This window comes from Rhagoletis zephyria, unplaced genomic scaffold (genome assembly GCF_001687245.7).
Source record: "Rhagoletis zephyria isolate East Lansing unplaced genomic scaffold, Rhagoletis_zephyria_1.1 Rzeph_scaffold_01250, whole genome shotgun sequence".
NCBI classification, from domain to species: Eukaryota; Metazoa; Arthropoda; class Insecta; order Diptera; family Tephritidae; genus Rhagoletis; species Rhagoletis zephyria.
In genome coordinates, this window is record NW_016158334.1 from 61160 (window position 1) to 68231 (window position 7072).

Here is a 7072-nt window from a genome sequence, read left to right on the forward strand (position 1 = left end):
CCCACCGTCAACGAGCTGATTGGACCTTATCAGTGTGGCTTTAGGCCTGGAAAATCCACCATAGATCAGGTATTCACAATACGCCAAATCTTGGAAAAGACCCGCGAGAATAGGATCGACACACACCATCTATTTGTCGATTTTAAAGCCGCTTTCGACAACACGAAGAGAAGTTGCCTCCATGCCGCGATGTCTGAATTTGGTATCCCCGCGAAACTAATACGGCTGTGTAAAACGACGTTGAGCAATACCACCAGCTCCTTTTCAGAATGGGAGGACCTCTCCGAGCCGTTTGATACCAAACGAGGTTTCAGACAAGGGGACTCCCTTTCGTGTGATTTCTTTAATCTTATGTTGGAGAAGATAATAAGAGCCGCAGAACTGAACCGCTCAGGCACAATACTTTATAAGAGCGTACAATTGCTGGCGTATGCCGACGACATCGATATTATCGGTAAAAACAAGGGCTACGTCTGTTCTGCCTTCTCGGGATTGGATAGAGAAGCAAAGCGAATGGGTCTGGTGGTGAACGAGGACAAAACGAAGTATCTCCTGTCAGCACACAAACAGTCAGAGCATACGCGTCTTGGCACCCACGTCACTGTTGACAGTTACAAGTTTGAAAAAGTAGACGACTTCGTTTATTTGGGAACCAGCATTAACACCAATAATAATGTCAGCCTTGAAATCCAACGGAGAATCACTCTTGCCAACAAGTGCTACTTTGGGCTGAGTAGGCAATTGAGAAGTAAAGTCCTCTCTCGCCGTCCAAAGATCGAACTCTATAACAGGCTAACCTAATATTCGCGGCTTGCGTTTTGGTACGCATGCCGTCGAATTTGTTTTTTTGCGTCACCCGAAATCGACTTGCATGCGTGTGCATTTGATTTCATTGAGCGAAACGTCAAATCAAAATGTCACGCAGAACAAAAATTGGAAATTGAGTTAGCTTCATACGCATTTCGTTCAATTCCGGTTGATCTCATACAAGTTGCATGTGCATGAGAAATTTTTGACAATAAATTGGCGGCGTGCGTGAATATTAGGTTAGCCTGTTAGTCACTCATCATGCCTGTGCTGGTGTATGGCGCGGAGGCATGGACAATGAAAGCATCTGATGAGGCGGCTCTTGGAATTTTCGAGAGAAAGATTCTGCGAAAGATTTACGGACCTTTACGCGTTGGTGATGGCGAATATCGCAGACGATTTAACCATGAGCGGTATGAGCTTTACAACGATATAGACATAGTGCAGCGAATTAAAATTCAGCGGCTCCGCTGGCTCGGCCATGTTGTTTGAATGGAAATATTCAACGCGGGCCGCGATGCTGGTAACAGAGGAAGAGGAGCGCCTCTTCTGCGTTGGAAAGACCAGGTGGAGAAGGACTTGGCTTCATTTGGCATTTCCAATTGGGGTCACTTAACACAGAAGAGAAATGACAGGCGTGCTATTTTGGACTCGACCAAAATCGCTTAGGCGGTTACAGCGCCAATAAAGAAAGAAGAGAAGAAGATATGGTTGCAATGTGTCGCAACTCTGCATATACAAACAGTTCGAATTCCAAAGTATAACAGTTCCAAATATTTTATTGATACGTTTTGGAAGTCAGCCAAACTTTATATGGAAGAAAATGCGTAAAATAGTAAACTTGGAATCTCTCTCGAAGTTCTGAATTTAAAATTTGTTGTTGTGAAAACTTGCTGAGCTTTTATAATCTTTGTGCAAAGTTTGAAATGTCAGTTTCTGTGCATACATTTATGGTGTTTGCTAAATTAAATTATGAGCTAGACTCTTATTAAGGGTGCAAACGATGCATCGATGTTTTAGAAACATCGATAATATCGGTTAAAAATTCGATGTTTGCCATGCATGTTTACAATTTTCTAATATCGGTAAAATGACGATACATCGATGTCAGTTTCATAGATGCTTTAAACATCGATTTTAGTGTAACTTAAAACCTCATTTGATTCAACTTACCCAGTATTTTTCTAAAATTTCTAACTGATCATGAGTTCTTATGTTATTAACTTTTTGAAATCCAGTTTTGGTAATGCTTACGTAAAGCCTAAAAAAGGATCGACCACCGTCTGCGACAAATTTGTCAAAGTGATAGAAAATTCTCATTGCTCTTAGAATTACGAAAATCAGATACCTTATGGTATGAATTTATATTTGACATAAGTAATTATAGGAAGGGTACATACAGGAGTGTGATTTAAATATAGAGAAATGCATTCATTTGTATCGATTACTCTAGCTGTATTACAGAAGGCTGTATTGTTTTATATTGAAAACTATAAATTTTTGTTTCTAAAATCACTACAAATTGTATAACATCGGAAACCATCTATGTATCGATCTTTTTCTGCCGATGTATTTTAGCATCAATGTTGATTTGTCCGACGCATCGAGACATCGATGTATCGATGTTACTCCTCAAAATTTGCATCCCTAACTCTTATACGAAACTAAAAAAAAATAATAATCAATGAATCAAAAATAGAATCAATGAAGAATAGGAAAAATTGGTCAAAATTTCTCACTGCCATTATTTCGCACATATCGCACATGATCTTCAAAAGTGACCCAATTAAAAATTTTGCATTTTTGAATTTATGCACTAAAAATGTACATATATCTTTTATTTCCTTTTCAGCAAAAGATTGAGTGATTTTTTGTTATAATTTGTTGAAAAAACCTTAGGTAAAGTGTCTTTTGCCCATATGATTAGCGTGTGCTAAGAAATAGTCCTTCGCATTTTCTGAGAAACGTTTAATTTTGAGTTGAGTCACTTTTGCAGATCGTGTGTGATATGTAGGTACATATAGATATGTGTAAACATGTCAAAATAGCTATATTTCGGTGTGTTTCCCTCGAAATAGGGATGCTGTGTTTTCTATTATATATCGCACGTTTAATAATATAAGGAAGTATTTAAAAATTTAAATTTTGCGAGAAAACGCAATCAAAGTTTTATCAATTCATACAGTTGGTATACAACAAGTAATTTTTAGCAAAAAAAAAACCGACTTAAAAAAAATTATATATATATATATATACTTCATGATCTAATGATCGGATCTAAACCAGATCAGTATGGGACCACCTCTGAGACACTACCTTTCCGATGCAAAAAGAATTATCGAAATCGTCCAAAGTTATGCGGTAACAAACATAAAAAAAAAAAATATAAAAAAATAAAAATAAAAAATATATATTCCGACGAACTGATATCCTCTTTCTTTTTTGGAAGTCGGTTAAAAAGACGGATGGAAAGACATATATCATCGCCATATTTGGGAAATTTGGTTGTCTGTTAGACTCAACATATTCTTCTTTTCAAACATATTAATTGGATAACGAAATCTCCAAAATCGTTAATTTTGAGTTACATCTCTATATTATTAAACGTGTGATATAATTCTCGCGTATCGTTGTGTCCACGATGAACTCCGAAACTGATATCCGATTTGCTTGAAATTTTGTACGTAGGTAGCTTATTACATTGGTCATACTATAGGATACTTTTTTCGGGGAAGTGGACCAGTGACCGATCTATTAGAAAATTTTTTATTTATGGTTCGATTTTCTTCACATTTGGTACGTCGGTAGATTTTTGCCTGGGTTAACATATATAATACTTTTTTTTCCGGGAAGTGGACCAGGGACCGATCTATTCGAAAAAATGTTATTTATGGTGCGATTTGCTTGAAATTTGGTACGTAGGTAGCTGTTTGCCTAGACTAACACATAGAATACTTTTTTCGGGAAGTGGGCCAGGGACCGATCTATTCGAAAAAATCGTAGTTATGTGTCGATTTGCTTGAAATTGGATACGGGGGTAAGTTTTTGCCAAGGTTAACATGCAGAATACCTTCTTTGCCGGGAAGGGGACCAGGGACTGATCTATTCGAAAAAAATCGTATTTATGATTCGATTTGCTACAAATTTGGTACTTAGGTAGCGTCGATTATTGCCTGTATTAACATATATGATACCTTTTTCCGGTAATTGAAGTTTTTTTTTTTAATTTTGCAAAATCGGGGGTGTGCATCAATACATGCACAAGTCTTCGCGTCGGAGCTTGGAATAAAGTGGAATAAAGTTTTAAATACTGATGATGGTCCTATCGCAAGTTGTAACATATAACGAGCAGATTGCGAGTTTTCGTTGAAATCTCTTTTTGTTATAAGGTGATAGTCTTCGTCTGCTTAAATTTAATTATATATGTATATGGGCATATACAAGTTTTTGCATACCCTGATATAAGTACATGCAGATATTTAAAACGTGACCGAAGATACCAGTCCGATCGAAGTGAACCCATCTAAATTCCCTTAGAGAATCATACGTTATAAAGTAGCGATATTTACTTTTACAAAAGTTCTTAAATCAAATACCTAACTAAATTACTGCGCATACACTTCCATTGTGTTATGGAGATATATTATGCTTATGAGATTGACGGATGTTTGCAACAATAATTTTAACGGAAAACCGTTGAAACAATTCGATTGACCATAAACATGTGAGTATAATTGCATAATGATCCACTGGCACGAGTATTTTCAAATCAATTACTGGATATTGGTAACGGTAAAATCGAACAGCATCCAAATTCACAATGTATCGAATTACCAGACAATTTCTGCTCTGTTGTTCATTAAAAAAGCGAACTAATTGAGAGTATATTTCCAGATATTCGAGTACTTTTAGCAGCAAAAAATGCCGATGTTGACGAACTTAACTGTCAAATAAAAAATTTGTTGCCAGGCAATCTGGTGGATTTTAAGTCAAACGACACAATTATTGATGAAAACCATGGTGTAATAATAACAAGGTGTTGTCAGTAACTTAACCTCACTTTTTCGGCAGGTCTATTCCGGTCACGCATTTTAAAGTAGTAGAAAAGGTACTAATTATTTATTACTTTTAATCCGTTTGTGCATACTATTTCAAATTAAATATAGGAAAATGTATGGTTACAAGCTTATAAGCCTGAATATATGTTTGTATCGTTAGCTCCACACAGCTTGGACATATATTGTAAGTTATGAAAAAGGAAAGGCCGTAAAATAGAGAAATTTCCTATAAGACTGTATATGATTTTTTAAATAGATTAAAACACATAAATACCGATAATATAAGCGAAATCGTAATCTAACCGTGCTGCCGCTCTATTCTAGTGTATCAGTAGTCCATTTGGCTCGATATTATGAAAATGCAGCAAAAGATATTTAATATAAAAAAATCGCCTTTCCATACGATTTTTGTGTACGTATTTTTCCATTGATAACCACGATATCTTTTATATTTTATATTTTGAGGACAAAAATAATACAAATCCAGCAATTTTAAATATTAATATCGTTCTGAAAACACCAAGTTCTTTAAAAATCGCTATAAAACGAAATGGAGTATTTTAGATACTATTTCCCAACGAATAGTAGTATAAAAATTAAGATCGGAAGCACTGAAAATAAGCATGCCGATCTTTTGTCAAAATTACAACAAACACGTCGCTACTGACAACACCTTGTTATTATTCCACCATGGATGAAAACGAGACCTTAGATTTTCCGATTGAATTTTTGAATTCTCTGGATATGCCAGGAATGCCGCCACCCAAACTTCCACTGAAAATTGGTTCACCAGTCATTCTTTTGCGTAACTTAAATCCACCAAACCTATGCAACGGTACACGATTAGCCATCAAAAGAATTACCGGAATCGTAATCGAAGCAATGATACTGACTGAAAAATTTAGAGGAGAAGTCGTCCTGTTACCTTGAATACCTATGATACCATCAGAATCTACAATACCTTTCAAGAGGGTACAATTTCCGATACGTTTGGATTTCGCGATGACAATAAATAAGTCGCAAGGGTAGACAATGGCTACTTGTGGCTTGGACTTAGAGAATCCGTGTTTCTCCCATGGACAGCTGTATGTTGCGTGCTCACGTGTTGCAAGACCATAGAATTTATTTGTTTTAATGAAAGAAAGATTAACGAGAAATATTCCATCGCTTAGTTCTTAATTAATTGAAAATGTTGATTAATAAAAATTAAATTAGTTAAAAAAATTATAAAACATTGTTAAAGACAAACATTGTAATAAACAAATTAATCATTTTGTATTCGTTGAAGCCTTATCTGAACTTTTCGTCATTCCTTTCCAACGAACTCCCTTAAAATATCAATTATAATATCTAATAATTGAACGCAATACAAGAAAGCGACAGTTGTGGGATTAACCTTGGTATGAAATGCCAGATCATTGGGGAATCGCAAGAACTTCTTCAGGGGTATAATACTTTCGTTAGGTTATTTAAGACTGCAATAAAAGATATGCCTTATGACGACCACAAAACCATAATTGGAGCAGATAAATGTGCCACTGAAAGTTGTCAACGTGAATTGTTAGTGAAAATGTTTAGATAAAAAAAATTAATTTTGGGCGGGACGAAGTTCGCCAGGTCTCCTAGTTTTATTATGAATCGATGTAACCTCTAAAAAAATTTTGAGGTAATCAGTTTCCTCTCCTAATGTGTGCCATTTTACACATCGTGTTAATAAAATTGAACTCTGTCTGTTTACCTTCATATAAAAAATTTTTAGCGTAGAGAAAAATTACACATAAGATGTTTAAAATTGTTTAAATATCATCACTTAATGTTAATTAATAGCACTGGTCGACGGCCATAATTTACCAGAGACGCCATTATGAAATTCGTATGTAAAATCACCCCCTGAGGCCGAAAATCAAGGTTATTTTTAATTTTATGGTACCGTTTTTGAGATATTTGCAATTTACCGTTTTTGCAAAAAAAAAAAACATTGGGTCCACTTAATCATATATATCTAAAGAACGAATTAAGCAATTCCAAAACGGTTGGAAGCTTTTAAAAGGTAATAAAATTTTCTATAAGCTGTGCATACAACACTTTTTGCTACGCCCTGTAGATTCAAAGATAACGAACAATCATTACCGATTTTTTCAATTTTTTTTGTAAAAATATAAAAAAAATTGTACTTTGCGGGGAAGGATCTCGAAAACCTTTTATTT

General features: G+C 35.3%; 1 protein-coding gene and 1 long non-coding RNA gene across 4 annotated transcripts in view; one reads left to right on the forward strand and one right to left on the reverse strand.

Annotated features, from left to right (window-relative positions):
* LOC108363341 (glutamine--fructose-6-phosphate aminotransferase [isomerizing] 2-like) overlaps positions 1-7072 on the forward strand; it is a 130160-nt gene that overhangs the window by 59296 nt on the left and 63792 nt on the right. The gene's annotated exons all lie outside the window — the stretch shown is intronic.
* Positions 6371-7072, reverse strand: part of LOC108363343 (uncharacterized) — an 18112-nt gene continuing 17410 nt past the window's right edge. Inside the window, exon 3 of the long non-coding RNA XR_001847608.1 lies at positions 6371-6487. This is a non-coding gene — a long non-coding RNA (uncharacterized LOC108363343). The remainder of the gene's footprint in view (positions 6488-7072) is intronic.